Genomic DNA, 14249 nt, shown 5'->3' with positions numbered 1-14249 from the left:
CTAAACAAATATAGAAAATGAGCTCCTGGGTATGGCTATAGCATGTGCAAAACCAAATTTTAAACCTGATGTTACTTTTGCTTTTATTTAAAGTGTATGTGTATGAAATTTCATTTAATTAATTGCTTCCATAAATAATAAAAGTTGGCACTGCGCATGCGCAAAACGAAATTTTGAAACTGGCGTTAAATTTGCTTTTATTCAAGTGGCTATGTATCAAATTTCATTTAAGTATTTTTATAAATAAAAAAGTTTGCAATTCGGTTTATAAATGCTCGAGATGCGAAAAGGGCACTGTGAATGTTGATCGATTAGGCTCATTTTTTGGAATTGCGTTTTATATGGCTAAAGCTATACGCATATTGAATTTCGTGCAATTCTGTTCATAACTCACGCAGATGTCAAAAGGGCCTTCCTTATTTTTTGGGCTACATCGGTAATTCACGAACTCCGATCTGCAAATTTGATAAAGAATCCATCTACTAAATTTGATCGTAATCGGTCCATTCGTTATATCGTGCTAACGGACGGACAGACGGGGCCGGAGACCGCAAAATTATAAACTCCCTAGGATCTCGTTAATAAAGGTATACGGTAGTAACAGCATTTAAGGCAAATGTTTGCTGTGTTCCATCAATTAACAAGATATAAACAATCGCATACGATTTTGAGTATAGGAATAGGGGAATTTGTTGGCACTCAGCCCGCATTCAGAAACCAGACTTTTAATCCGGCTCATATTCAATAGCACTGATGCTTGAACTCGTAGAAATCGATTGGCGAACCGCGAAGGTTTGACATCGCTGTCTCTTTTCGTTCAGACCATCACATAAGGGGAATTTTTTCTAAATGCATGGAATATAGTACATATCTCTGTAAATATCGAATGTATAACAAATTTTTATATATACCTAAAAGTTGTTTAACAATTTATCTATAGGGCAGCATTCAGTTGTTTTTATTTCAGTAAACAAACGAGTCACAAAAAACAATTGAATTTTTAGCTTCCTAGTTTGAGCTAGGTGGCTATTGCGATCATCGTTTTATGGACATGTTAAAATTTCATCAAATGTCGACGTTTTAGATCATCTTAAGCAACTTTTAAAGAATAAATTGTTTTTCCGTCTGTATGTATGTGCCTCGGTAAGTGAGTACGTTGCGAATTTTCCGGGGTATCCGCTCGATGGATTTTGTTCAAATTTTGGATATTATGTATACTGAAACGAAAAATAACGAGCTTGATGTTTGAAAAAAAATTTTGGAGCGCCGCAACGTCATCGAACTTTATTTTTCAAATAGCAATCTAAAATTTTTTTTAAATTATTCGAAAGGCCTCATGTTTCTGTGTACAACCTATAAAAATTGTGCCAGATTTTATTACAATTTAATAATTTTATTACTGAGAAAAAAAATGTCAAAGTTAAAAAACTAAAATTTTTTTTTCGGAAAGACGAAATTAATTCTAATTAGAAATACAATTATTAATGATATGTTGCCTTGTGACATGAAATAAAATCTAAAATCAATAGACAAACACGAGCAAAATTAACAAATTCACAGATTTCGCAATCCTTGCAACCATCGGAGGCATTCGAAATAATAACCTTACACGCCATATGTAAAACACAAATAACCCTGAAGGTTGATTCTCACTTAACATAACGTTTCCATACCATATCCTTTCCATAACCATTCCGTAAATTATTATACCTAGGAAATTGACCTTTAAGTGATATGTGCGTAAGACATTCAGTCGCGCGCTAATACACATTCGCCTTCCATATGTGAACGGAAAGGAGAATGTGTATTAGCGCGCGGCTGAATGTCTTACGCACATATCACTTAAAGGTCAATTTCATAGGTATAATAATTTACGGAATGGTTATGGAAAGGATATGGTATGGAAACGTTATGTATAGTGAGAATCAACCTTTATTCATACGGTATCACTTGCTCCCAGGCAAACTTTCTAAATAATAAGCGTCGTAACATGCATGTAATACCATCACGGGCGATGTGCGATAAATTTAGATTCGAATTAACAAAACCCTTGCGCACTGTGTCTACCGATTGCAGTCGAGTACGGGACAATCATCACTTGATGCGACACCAATTGTCTTCTTTTCTGCTGGACTAACCAGTACTTCATACCCATACAAAACATAAGCATCTCCAATGCTAAAAAAGAGATACAACCGAACGCGGTTCATCCGAGTACTAACCACGCCCTACGTTGCTTAACTTCGGTGATCGGACGAGAACTGGTGTGTTCAACATCCTATGGCTGTTGTCGAAAAAGTTACTCTTCTAAGGGTGTTAGGAAAGCATAAATGGACTGTAATTAAAATAGGTGACAAAAATGAATATGATTAAGGCCAAATTTATTAATATATAAATCACAAACAGAACGAACTTAAAATATTATTGAAGGCTGAAGGCACAACTTTAGGTCAACACATGGTATTACAATTCTCATTCTCCTATCGTAACGCTGTACAAATTGAACTTGAACGAATATGATAACAAAACTGGATCTTCGTTAAGCGACCGCTAACAAATACAGAAAGTAAAATACTGTAGGTACAAATTGGTTATTTTAAAAACAAAAGAAAAATGTGTCATTTCTCAACAAAGGAAAACAATGTAGAATATTTTTTTACAAAAAAAGTACACAAAAAAGTTGCAAACGCCATACGAATTTAACGATTTTTTTCTGTCTGTATGTATAATGTAAATATAATAATGTAAAATACTGTAGGTACAAATTGGTTATTTTAAAAACAAAAGAAAAATGTGTCATTTCTCAACAAAGGAAAACAATGTAGAATATTTTTTTACAAAAAAAGTACACAAAAAAGTTGCAAACGCCATACGAATTTAACGATTTTTTTCTGTCTGTATGTATGTAAGTACGTACGTGCGTGCGTGCGTTGGCAATTTTCCGAGATAACGACTCGACTCTATCAAAATATTCCAAGTACAACAATAGAAGGAATAAACAAAAATAAATACGGTTTTTGTGTCTCCCTGCTTCAAAGCTTTGTTTTCTGTAGCCAAATTAGTCCAGAAAGTTATGATTTGCTGGCCTAGGCCGGCAAAAATATCACTAAAAATTGGTTGGTGGAACTGATTTAATTTGCAATGACAGTTCTAAATTTAAATTAAATTGTAAGAATGATAGGCATATTTTTTGTGCAAATTCCATTTTAAGCACTTTATGGCTTGGTAGGTAACATAGTAATACGTATATGTAAATGCGGTAGGTAAGTATACCCTAATCAAGAATTGTAAGTTTCACTTACAAGTTTTCGTTTAGTGCGGTTATGACACTTGTACATGTTTACCGATGGTAAACTTACGGTTTATGGCAAAAAACAGAGAGCTAATTGAAAGTATAGGAAATTGAAGTTTACCTACTTCCACACTCGATGCCAGGAATGCCAACAAATGGTTTCGCATGTAAATTAACGCAGTCAAAAAACACAACACTAAACGGATGAAGAGTAACGACACTTTATGATTTGTAATTATTATTATTTCTGCCATTGTTAACATTAAACTGTATACATTATTCCATAAATTATATATCTACAAGCAAGTATATTTCTCTGAAGATGACAGTTTCCGAAAAGGAGGTGTACGCATATGAAAACGGTCTTCTTGTCGATATCTATGCTCATATCTATGATGAAAATTTCCGACATCAGTTACTTCCGTGTAGTAAGACCATAATAATCAAACGACACTGCATACACCAAATTGTAGATTTGCACGAAGCAATCATCGGCCCTCTTGCTGCTCTCCTCGTAATCGACAGCCAACGAGAAGTAGATATCCAAACAAACTTGTTATCATTCTTATATGTAATGGAATTAATATGATAAATCAATTTGCAAATGAAAACATTGCAACCCAATTCTCAAAATAGGTGTAAGCCGTAAGCACTATATAGCTGAAATTGAAATAAATTTCAAGGTTATGTTTCCCATTGAAATCAACTTACTACTTAGTTTTAGCGCAGCTTCTTTTAAATGTTATGAACTTCTTAAGACTGGGCTAAGCGTTTTAGAAATTTGTAATAATAATTAAATTAACGTAAATGCTTTGTTTATTCATTTAATCACAATTAATGTGGAATAAACACTGGTAAATATCGGTTGTGAATTGACATGCTTGTGCTACCAACTGCCAACTGTCTGTGCTACCAACATAACATCGAAATATTGGAAATTTGAATGCAAGTATGACGGCTTATTATAGGAGGTAGAAATATAAATTTTAAAATGAACGTTGTTCCCTCAAATTTTTTACTTCGACACAAAAAATCTTGTGTATTACACGTCCATAAAAATGTTTTGCGAGTATTCGTATTGCAGGCCTCAGCTCCGCTTCGGCCTGCAACCTTACTCACACTCGCAAACATCCATTTTCTGGACTTGTGATACAAATAACTATTACGGTCGTAACGGTTATACATGATACTTGGGAAGCAAGTATTTTTACATAGAATATATTGTATTAGTTTCAGGAATGATTTATGGGGGTTTAACTGGTTACACGAGACTACACGAGACACTCTTCTAAAAGCGCTGTTTTTGGATTGAGCTAGGAAGCTGTTCTGTCAAGAATTTGGCAACTGGTTTTAAATGGCAGTGCATCTTTTCGTTAGGCTCATTTGATAAAGATTTTTTTCTCTTTTCGGAGATGTAGCATGTTAGGACCCTAATACAAGCAAATTAAAAAAAACAACTTTTAATTACATCAATAACATTAATCTAAATGTCCAACAGTCCTACATCAAAATAAAACAAATGAATGTGAATTATTATTAAGTCGGATATAGCAGCCATAACATCAATGGCTTTTGACATCGTTTTTAACTCAGATGTTTTCGTTTTTTTTATAGCACCATCATACATCGCACATACACAAGGTTTACTTTATTTGCCAGTCACAACATCCGGCATTTGACAACCGTAACACTAGCTAATACCGGTGTCTCTGCAACCGATCGTCACAGTCGTGAAGGGCGGTTGCCATATTAAGCGTTTTTCCGCGTTGACCAGTTCAAATGACCATTGAACGTGGTCAAGAATTTCCTGTTTTCGCGCTCCCGGTCAAAGAATTTCTAGCCTCCACAAGGGTCTCGCAAGATTTACCCGTTCATGACCAGGTTGACCGTACTCCGCCGCGTGTTTTGAGGTTTTGAATTGTAAGGTTAGGTATACGTATACGTAAGAGTAAATATTGGATGTTTACGCCACGGCGAGCGGTTATTTTTCCAATTATGTTTAAAATTACTTTATTGGATGATGAAACTAATAAAGCATACACCACACAAGTTCATCAGGGTACACCTATCAATATAATACATTGGTGAGCTGTTATCGTATATACGCGGAACAATCTGGGGCAGAATTAAATCTGAAGAAATGTAACGGTTTTTGGTCCGGTGCCTGGAAGGATCGAAAGGATACTCCTCTTGGCATCACTTGGTCAACCCACATAAAAGTATTAGGGATCAAATTATCAAACGATCCTCATCAAGATTCTTTTCAAGCTTTTAACCACCTCTCACACGACCTGGACATGTCACTATTAAAGTGGAAAAGTAGATGCCCTTCTGTGTCATTGATTGGACGAAAAACCATCGTGAATCAGTTCATTGCACCAAAATTATGGCACACCCTCCACTGTCTACCTATAACGCATCAACAACAAATCTGTCTACAAAGGAAAATGACTAACTTCATTTGGAAAGGAAAACATTGGGTTTCTCACAATCATTTATGTTTTCCCATCCAACAAGGAGGACTAGGAGTTGTTCACATTCCATCCAAAGTAAAAACTTTAAGGATATGGTTGGCAAAAAAGTTAATAAGTTCTAACGTGGACAAGAAATGGCAGACTATCGTTAATTACACTTTAAGGAAAGCAGATTCTCTCGGTTTAACATGGCAGTGGCTGTTTTTGGAAAAAAGAATACCACAGATGCACATCATATCTGACTTAATCATGGAGGTAATTAAAACTACGCAGCAGTCCGACCTTAGTGTAAAAAATTTTGACCAGTCAAAAATTCCAACACTACTGTCTACATTATCCCCTCGAACGGTTCCACCAATTTTCACTGCAATTTGGGAACAAGCAGGATTCATTACGATAAGCGATTTTCGATCTGGAGGAACATGGCTACAAGAGCGCTCTTTAATTGAACGCCTTGAAACACCGTGCGAAATTTTGGAAAAGGAATTGGTAAACCATTACAAGAGGATTAAATCTATCTTCAACGACTGGTTTCTGGAACAGGACCCAACTCTCTCTAGCTATAACAACGTTTGAGTTTTCAAGTACCAGAATCGAGATTACGAATTAAGCTCTAGTTCACGGAAAAAGCTGCAAGAAAAATTAACAGCGATTTTTTTCCAATTTCAAGAGCAGCAGATATTAACCAATTACTGGTCGCAAAATCCCACCCATTGGCAGACGATGTTTAATAGTTTAACAACCGGGCACGTGTCTGAAATTGCATGGAGATTCTCAAAAAATCGGTTAGCTGATCCAATTTTTTTAAAACATGCAAATTTGAGGAGTGTTGATACATGCGTCAACTGCCCATCAATAAAGTGTGACGCTTTCCACATGATATTTGGATGTCCAAATACATTACGTGTTTGGGACCTAGTATCAAAAATGGTGAAAAGGTTGCTAAAGATTAATACCGTTGAGGACACTTTTTTTTTATGCGGAATAAAAGGTCGCACGAGCGCTCATACGGTAGCAAATTACATAATAAATTTGTCGAAGTTTACTATATACCACCTGACCATTGATGCCATGAAAAATGAACACCCCCCCGCAAACTTCAAGACCTCTTTCATCAACAGACTCAGAAACAGAATCATACAGGATTACTTTTGGCATATAGGAAAAGGGACAATCGAAAGTTTTAAATACTGGTGGTGCGTGAACAATGCAATATGTACAGTCAATGAATTCGAAACCATTGTATGGACTAATGACATGATTTTATCAGCATAACAAATTGGTATTATGTAAATATAATGTTACACATTTGTTAACATATTGTATATAAATCCATATAGTTTTAATAAAGATAATAATAATAATAATAATAATAACATACGAAAGAATTAATAATGATATTCTGCGTTCATAATTGTTTAAGTACCTATAGGTTATGTACTGCGAATGGTGGTTATGTTAAATGACCAACAACTCAAAACTGTTTTGGCGCTTTGTTCAAATGACGGTGAATTTGTATTGACCAAATCATAACCAAGCGTGACCAGAATTGTTCGACGAGGTCAACGCGAAAAAATGCCTATTGTCATTTATGATATAATGTTCTTATAATTCTTAAATAACAAATCTACGATTGTGTCATTAAGCCAGATTTACCGTAGCCACGTTGATGTCATTACGACGATCATAATAGCACTAGTGTTCTTATGAATTCATAAAAACACACAAATAGTACATTGAAATACAAGTGCAGAAACGGTATTATTGAAAAACGAGTATAATTATACGAGTTTTTCAATGACCGTTTCGGCATGCGTGTTTCATACTATTTTTTCTACGAAAGTGAAAAATTCTTCTCTAGAAATTAGAAATTTCAACTAGCCAAATAACGACAAAAAATCGTATAGTCTGATCGTAGTTGGATGTTTCAATTGTAAATGATCCAGTAAGCCGGTTGCCATGACAAAACATAATTGTTTGAAAAATCGTAAATTTAAGTCAAACAATTTGTGGCGTAGTGAAGAAGTGTTAAGATAGATTTTGACGAAACTGAAGATGAAGAAGGTATGTGCACCCCGCCGGACGTTGCGGAAATGGCTAATGCGGTTTCGCATGAATTGCTACCCCAAAAGTGTAAGCAGCGTTTCGGAAAGGAGCGTTTTCATAAGAGAATAAATCGCTAAGTTTTTGAGAGAAGCGCCTAATGAAACATTTGTAATGATGAAGGTTTGTCAATTTCTTATTGTATTTTTAAATCATAAATAAGCATAATTTAATTACAGGTTGCTCTCGTCCTTGGAGTGGCTGGAGCTTGCCGTCGGAGCGAACGTTGTAAAATGACTGTAACGAATTTCACAGAACAAGATACAATTTTATTGATACTTAACGATTCCTGACTCCAAGAATCATGTCCCAAGAACGTTTTCTGTAGCAGAAGGCAAAGGAAATTCTACCATTGTCTGTCTTATATAACGAAACTGTGAATAAAGCAATACAATTATAAAGAGTTACTTCGCATATGTTTATTAGCGTCTAGAAAATGCGTGCAGAAAATATTTTTTTTCACTACTAGCGTCTGATGACATGATTATTAACCTTTTTTCCACATGTAAAGTAGGCTTTCTCGGCATTTGTTCAAAGTGGTTAATAATTTTTTATTATTAACTAGTAGTCAATAATGAAACTGTCACGCTGTCACTTTTAGAAAACACAACCCGAAATTTCGCTCAATGAACGTTTAGACAAGTTCTCTAAAACGAGTAATTGCCACCATTCGCAATTTCCAGAGAAATTACATACCTAAAATTATCACATTTTGAAAAAATTCGAACGAAATTACTCTTTGAAAAATCTCAATGACAGAACAAAATACGGCCTGTTGACTTGTACTTCCACGTACTTTGATTGACATTTAAAATTTTAAGAAACAAACAATTCTGTCCAACCGTTAACTCCTATCAATATAATATGTTTAAATTTTAGAGGATTTCAAGTGCTAGTAGTGAAAAAAATAGTTATATACCACGGTAGAGAAGTCTATTATTGCCTTCGCACCTTACACCCTCGGCCGCCAAGCGCCTCGATATGTTAATCTTGGTGCTCAAGGCAATTAATAGTGGACTTCTCTACCTTGATATATTAATGTATATTATTAGCGTGTAGAAAATGCGTGCAGAAAATATTTTTTTTTCACTACTAGCGTCTGATGACATGATTATTAACCTTTTTTCCACTTGTAAAGTAGCTTTCTCGGCATTGTTCAAAGTGGTTAATAATTTTTTTATTATTAACTAGTAGTCAATAATGAGAACTGTCACGCTGTCACTTTTAGAAAACACAACCCGAAATTTCGCTCAATGAACGTTTAGACAAGTTCTCTAAAACGAATAATTGCCACCATTCGCAATTTCCAGAGAAATTACATACCTAAAATTATCACATTTTGAAAAAAATCGAACGAAATTACTCTTTGAAAAATCTCAATGACAGAACAAAATACGGCCTGTTTGACTTGTACTTCCACGTACTTGATTGACATGTTAAATTAAGAAACAAACAATTCTGTCCAACCGTTAACTCTCTATCAATATAATATGTTAATTTAGAGGATTTCAAGTGCTAGTAGTGAAAAAAATAGTATATATACCACGGTAGAGAAGTCGATTATTGCCTTCGCACCTTACACCCCTCGGCGCAAGCGCCTCGAGATGTAATCTTGGTGCTCAGGCAATAATAGTGGACTTCTCTACCTTGATATATAATGTACTATTTTGTACTCATTGAATGGAAAGATAATGTTTCCAAGCATCCTCGATGCACGGGAAAACGACTTTCCCGCATCGCGGTGTTTTTTAGTTTCCGCTGGACAGAAGGGGTTATCCGCGTTCTTCAGTTGGTAGTACTTATTGAAGTCAACGAACGTCATGTCATGGTTAACTGTCATCTGCTGTAAAATCAATTAAACCGTTGGTTGAGGGTATTTAGTGCGATTAATCGGAAACAGACGTACACTAAGTTTTACGTAAATATATAAACAAGAACTTATAACGCAGTCAAATTATTTTTCAGAATTGGAACTCAAGAAAAAGTAAAATTTATTGTTAAAACGTCTTAAAATGTGACCAGTGATATTCTGCAACTATTCGCATATGCAGTTTAAGGAAGCACATATTAACACACACAAAGCTTCCAAGGATTTTAAATGTAACGAGTGTATTTACGCAACTCACGATATTCAGTGCAAACGATGCAATGCCGTGACCAGTAGTAGCACTCATTGCAAAGGCAAAATATGTATTAACCAAAGATGTGGAAGTTTTAAATGTGACCAGTGCATTATTAAAAGTGGGCAGTTACAAAATTATGTTACCAACCAAACATATGATTGTGTTACCAACTCATGATTAAAAAAAAGCTAATTTACAAAACTTTATTAATTTTGACCTTTTTTACGCAATTCGTTACAAAAAATATTGTACCTAACTCTTTCGGAAAGAATTTTCCCGCATTCGCACTAAATGCAGCACTCCCTACGGTCGTGCTGCAAACAAAGTGCTCATGCGGGAAAATTAACTTGCCGAACTTGTTAGGTAAATAACTATTGCCGCACTAGTGTTTCAAAGACCTGTTTTCACAATCAATTTACCTACAAAAACAATCGTGTTTCTACACTTTCGTAGAAAAAGATTATTATTATTATTTTCTACAGCGAAAGTCAGAATTGACAAACGATTACCATGACATCCACCAGTATAGGCACTCAAAATGCGAATAAAATTTGGAGCGTTGTAGTTTGAATGATACAAGTTTTATAGGAACGTTATTAATGAAACGTGTATAACTAAACTCGGCTACACCTCGTAACTGTAACGTTACACGCGTTTGATTGTGATGATTATCTCAAACTTGTATCATTAATAATTATAAAACATTTAGAACTATTACATTTTTGATCTCTGGCCAGTCGACTTGAATTTCCCGAAGGCAAAACTGCAAGCAACAGCTTACAAAATGTGTAACAGTTCGTGCACACTAAAGTACTCGACAGCCGACATAACATTTTGTTAGTGGTGGCACAGAAAACCTGTATCTTAAAAAGGGGCAGACGTCTGTTTTACTTTTATGTGCACAATAAAACACTACAAAGCACTAACGATTGGCACGTAATATTCGGTTAGTGCTTCCAATACCGTGTTAACTTCACGCTTATAATGTCTGTCAAACATAACCTTCATTTACAAACAAACTCCACAAAATTTTGTATGTAAAACCTGAACATAAGTACCTAGATGAACTCACATCCCAAACATATTAAACGAGCTTCTGCTTTGTATTGCAATATTTATTAACGAGCTCCTAGCGTGTTTATAATTTGGCGGTGTCTGTCCGTCAGTTCGTCCGTTAGCACGATATCTCGATAACGAATGGGCCGATTACGATAGAATTTAGTAGATGGATTCTTTATCAAATTTGTAGATCGGAGTTCGTGAATTGGCAATGTAGCCCAAAAAATAAGGAAGGCTGTTTTTACTTCTTCGTGAGTTATGAACCGAATTGCATGAAATTCAATATGCGTATAGATTTAGCCATATAAAACGCAATTCCAACAATTGAGCCTAATCGAACATTCACAGTGCCCTTTTCGCATCTCGACCATTTATAAACCGAATTGCAAACTTTTTTATTTATAATAGTACATTATATATCAAGGTAGAGAAGTCCACTATTATTGCCTGAGCACCAAGATTACATCTCGAGGCGCTTGCGCCGGGGGGTGTAAGGTGCGAAGGCAATAATAGACTTCTCTACCGTGGTATATATACTATTTTTTTCACTACTAGCACTTGAAATCCTCTAAATTAACATATTATATTGATAGAGAGTTAACGGTTGGACAGAATTGTTTGTTTCTTAATTTAACATGTCAATCAAGTACGTGGAAGTACAAGTCAAACAGGCCGTATTTTGTTCTGTCATTGAGATTTTTCAAAGAGTAATTTCGTTCGAATTTTTTCAAAATGTGATAATTTTAGGTATGTCATTTCTCTGGAAATTGCGAATGGTGGCAATTATTCGTTTTAGAGAACTTGTCTAAACGTTCATTGAGCGAAATTTCGGGTTGTGTTTTCTAAAAGTGACAGCGTGACAGTTCTCATTATTGACTACTAGTTAATAATAAAAAATTATTAACCACTTTGAACAAATGCCGAGAAAGCCTACTTTACAAGTGGAAAAAAGGTTAATAATCATGTCATCAGACGCTAGTAGTGAAAAAAAGTATTTAAATGAAATTTGATACATAGGCACTTGGAATAAAACCAAATATAACGCCAGTTTCAGAATTTGGTTGTGCGCGTGCGCAGTGCCAACTTTCTTAGTTATGGAGGCATTCAAGTGAAATTTGATACATAGCCACCTCGAATAAAAGCAAATGTAGCGCCATTTTTCAAATTTGGTTTTGTGTGGATTTGCAGTGCCAACTTCTTATTTATGGAAGCAATTAAATTTCATACATATACACTTTAAATAAAAGCAAAACTAACATCAGGTTTAACGTTTGGTTTTGCACATGCTATAGCCATACCCAGGAGCTCGTTTTCTATATTTGTTTAGTTTATTGAATGCAAAGCACCTCCGCGTTTAACCAAAATGATCGATCGCAGTGTTTATCTGCTGCTAGTAATGGTATCCTTTCAATCTTGTATAAGTTTCAATGCGCGAAATTCTACAGATTTGATCGCATACGTGCATGTAAATTATAATTCCACAGCATAGGCGTTGGCATTTCATTTATTAATTGGCACAGATGTCATCATTATTAGTTTTATTTGATACAAGTTCAGTGCAGTGTGCAAAACAACAACAAATAGCACCTAAACCAAGAAGATAAATGTATTTTTCATATTCTCAATTTATAAATATTAAATTGAAACTTATGATTTATTACCCACTGAGCAATTTATTTCACATAGTTGCCGTGTTGCTTTTGTTTTACCTCCAGCTCAGTCATCAATCAAATCATTTCTCACTTTTATCACTATTTGTCATTACGGAGAAAATTTAATTAACCAGATCGCGTAGAGATAAAAACGCTATTGTTGTATTGTCAATAATGTAATGTTGCCTTCACCCTGTAACGTAAAATTTGTAACCGCCGAGAAGACAGCTGACGTCAGATTTCATCGGCTTACATTTATACATATGAGCTAAAAAATATTCAGCTTAAAATAAATGCGGCTAATACGATATGCTCGCCCATCCATTTGCAGAGTTTCCTTTTCTAAGTCGAGCTTATCTTATTAGAAGTTGGTAGGTGTAACTTAATGAATAATCCAGTCGCAGTGTTTTAGTGTGTGCTTTAGGTGTTACCTACATAGTTTCTCCTTGGTGCAAAGGCGTTAAGATATCGCGTAAACATCAGATTACAGTGACATAACTTGCACGAAATTCGTAGGCTACTTAGATAATTACGTCTTTAATGCTGTACAGAATTGTATTAAAAAGGCATGTTTTGTAACTTCTTTAGCGTGACTGAAAGTTCAAAATTACGTTTTCCACCAGCGGCGGAACTCTGGTCGCACTAGACCGGTTTAAGTGCAAGATCCCCTTCGTAAAAATACGCCAGTTGTACAACAATCCGTGTCTAATTTATGACCGCCCTACAATCCGACCTGCTTGTCTTATGAGAAGTCCGCCACGGACCTTACACCATACACATTAGGTGAACAAGGAAACGACAAAACCGGTAAAAACAACAATAATAATATAAACCGTTTATCTTAAAGCCTGCCCTGCCAGTTAAGTCAGATTTACAAAAAATGTGTACCTATTTTAGGGCCATTTTTTCCATCTCTCGATAAATTTATTTGACAACTTCACAACGATGGGATCAACAATGGAGAAGTGTTGAGTTTTTAGCGTACCTCAAATACCTATCCAAAAATGTTTAAGTACCAGTTCTGCTAATATTAAAAATATATCAAACCACACTGCATGGGCGTTGTCAGCTCCTGCCGGCTGCGGGCATATTTTTCAATTTTCTGTGGATATTCACATTTCATTTTTTGGGCGTCCCTGCCATTTCCGCCATTAACACTAGTACCGCGTATGTCGCGTGCTTTTCTAATGTAATAATATTCACTAGTGATATATTCTACACTATTTGGTCATTAAGTCCAGTTTTCCATCTCTGGATAAATTTATTCCGAAAATAAGCACCTTGACATATGACAACGATTGTATCCATAGGTATCCATAGAATTTATGCGGAGAGTAAAGTTATTGAGAGGTGAAAAAACCGGGCCTTACTCAATTATCGGATAATAGCTACACCGAAATTTACGATATAGCAGTGGATCGGTGCTTATAAGGATGATGATCGGTGCCATGTAGGTAAATAGGTGGTTCGATTTTGCACACATAACATTTTGTTGTTCTTACCATCCAGTTTAAGGTTTCAGTTGTTTACCACTTGTCAATTACAC

The 14249-nt window shown here is 35.3% G+C and overlaps 1 long non-coding RNA gene across 1 annotated transcript; it reads left to right on the top strand.

Annotated features, from left to right (window-relative positions):
* Window positions 1-3023: 3023 nt before the first annotated feature.
* On the top strand, window positions 3024-3367 carry LOC116164661. Its single transcript, XR_004143963.1, has 2 exons — window positions 3024-3263; window positions 3317-3367. It is a non-coding gene; the product is annotated as an uncharacterized LOC116164661 (long non-coding RNA).
* Window positions 3368-14249: the final 10882 nt, after the last annotated feature.

Source organism: Photinus pyralis, unplaced genomic scaffold (genome assembly GCF_008802855.1).
Source record: "Photinus pyralis isolate 1611_PpyrPB1 unplaced genomic scaffold, Ppyr1.3 Ppyr1.4_LG2, whole genome shotgun sequence".
NCBI lineage: Eukaryota > Metazoa > Arthropoda > Insecta > Coleoptera > Lampyridae > Photinus > Photinus pyralis.
This window is presented reverse-complemented; position numbering and strand designations above follow the sequence as displayed.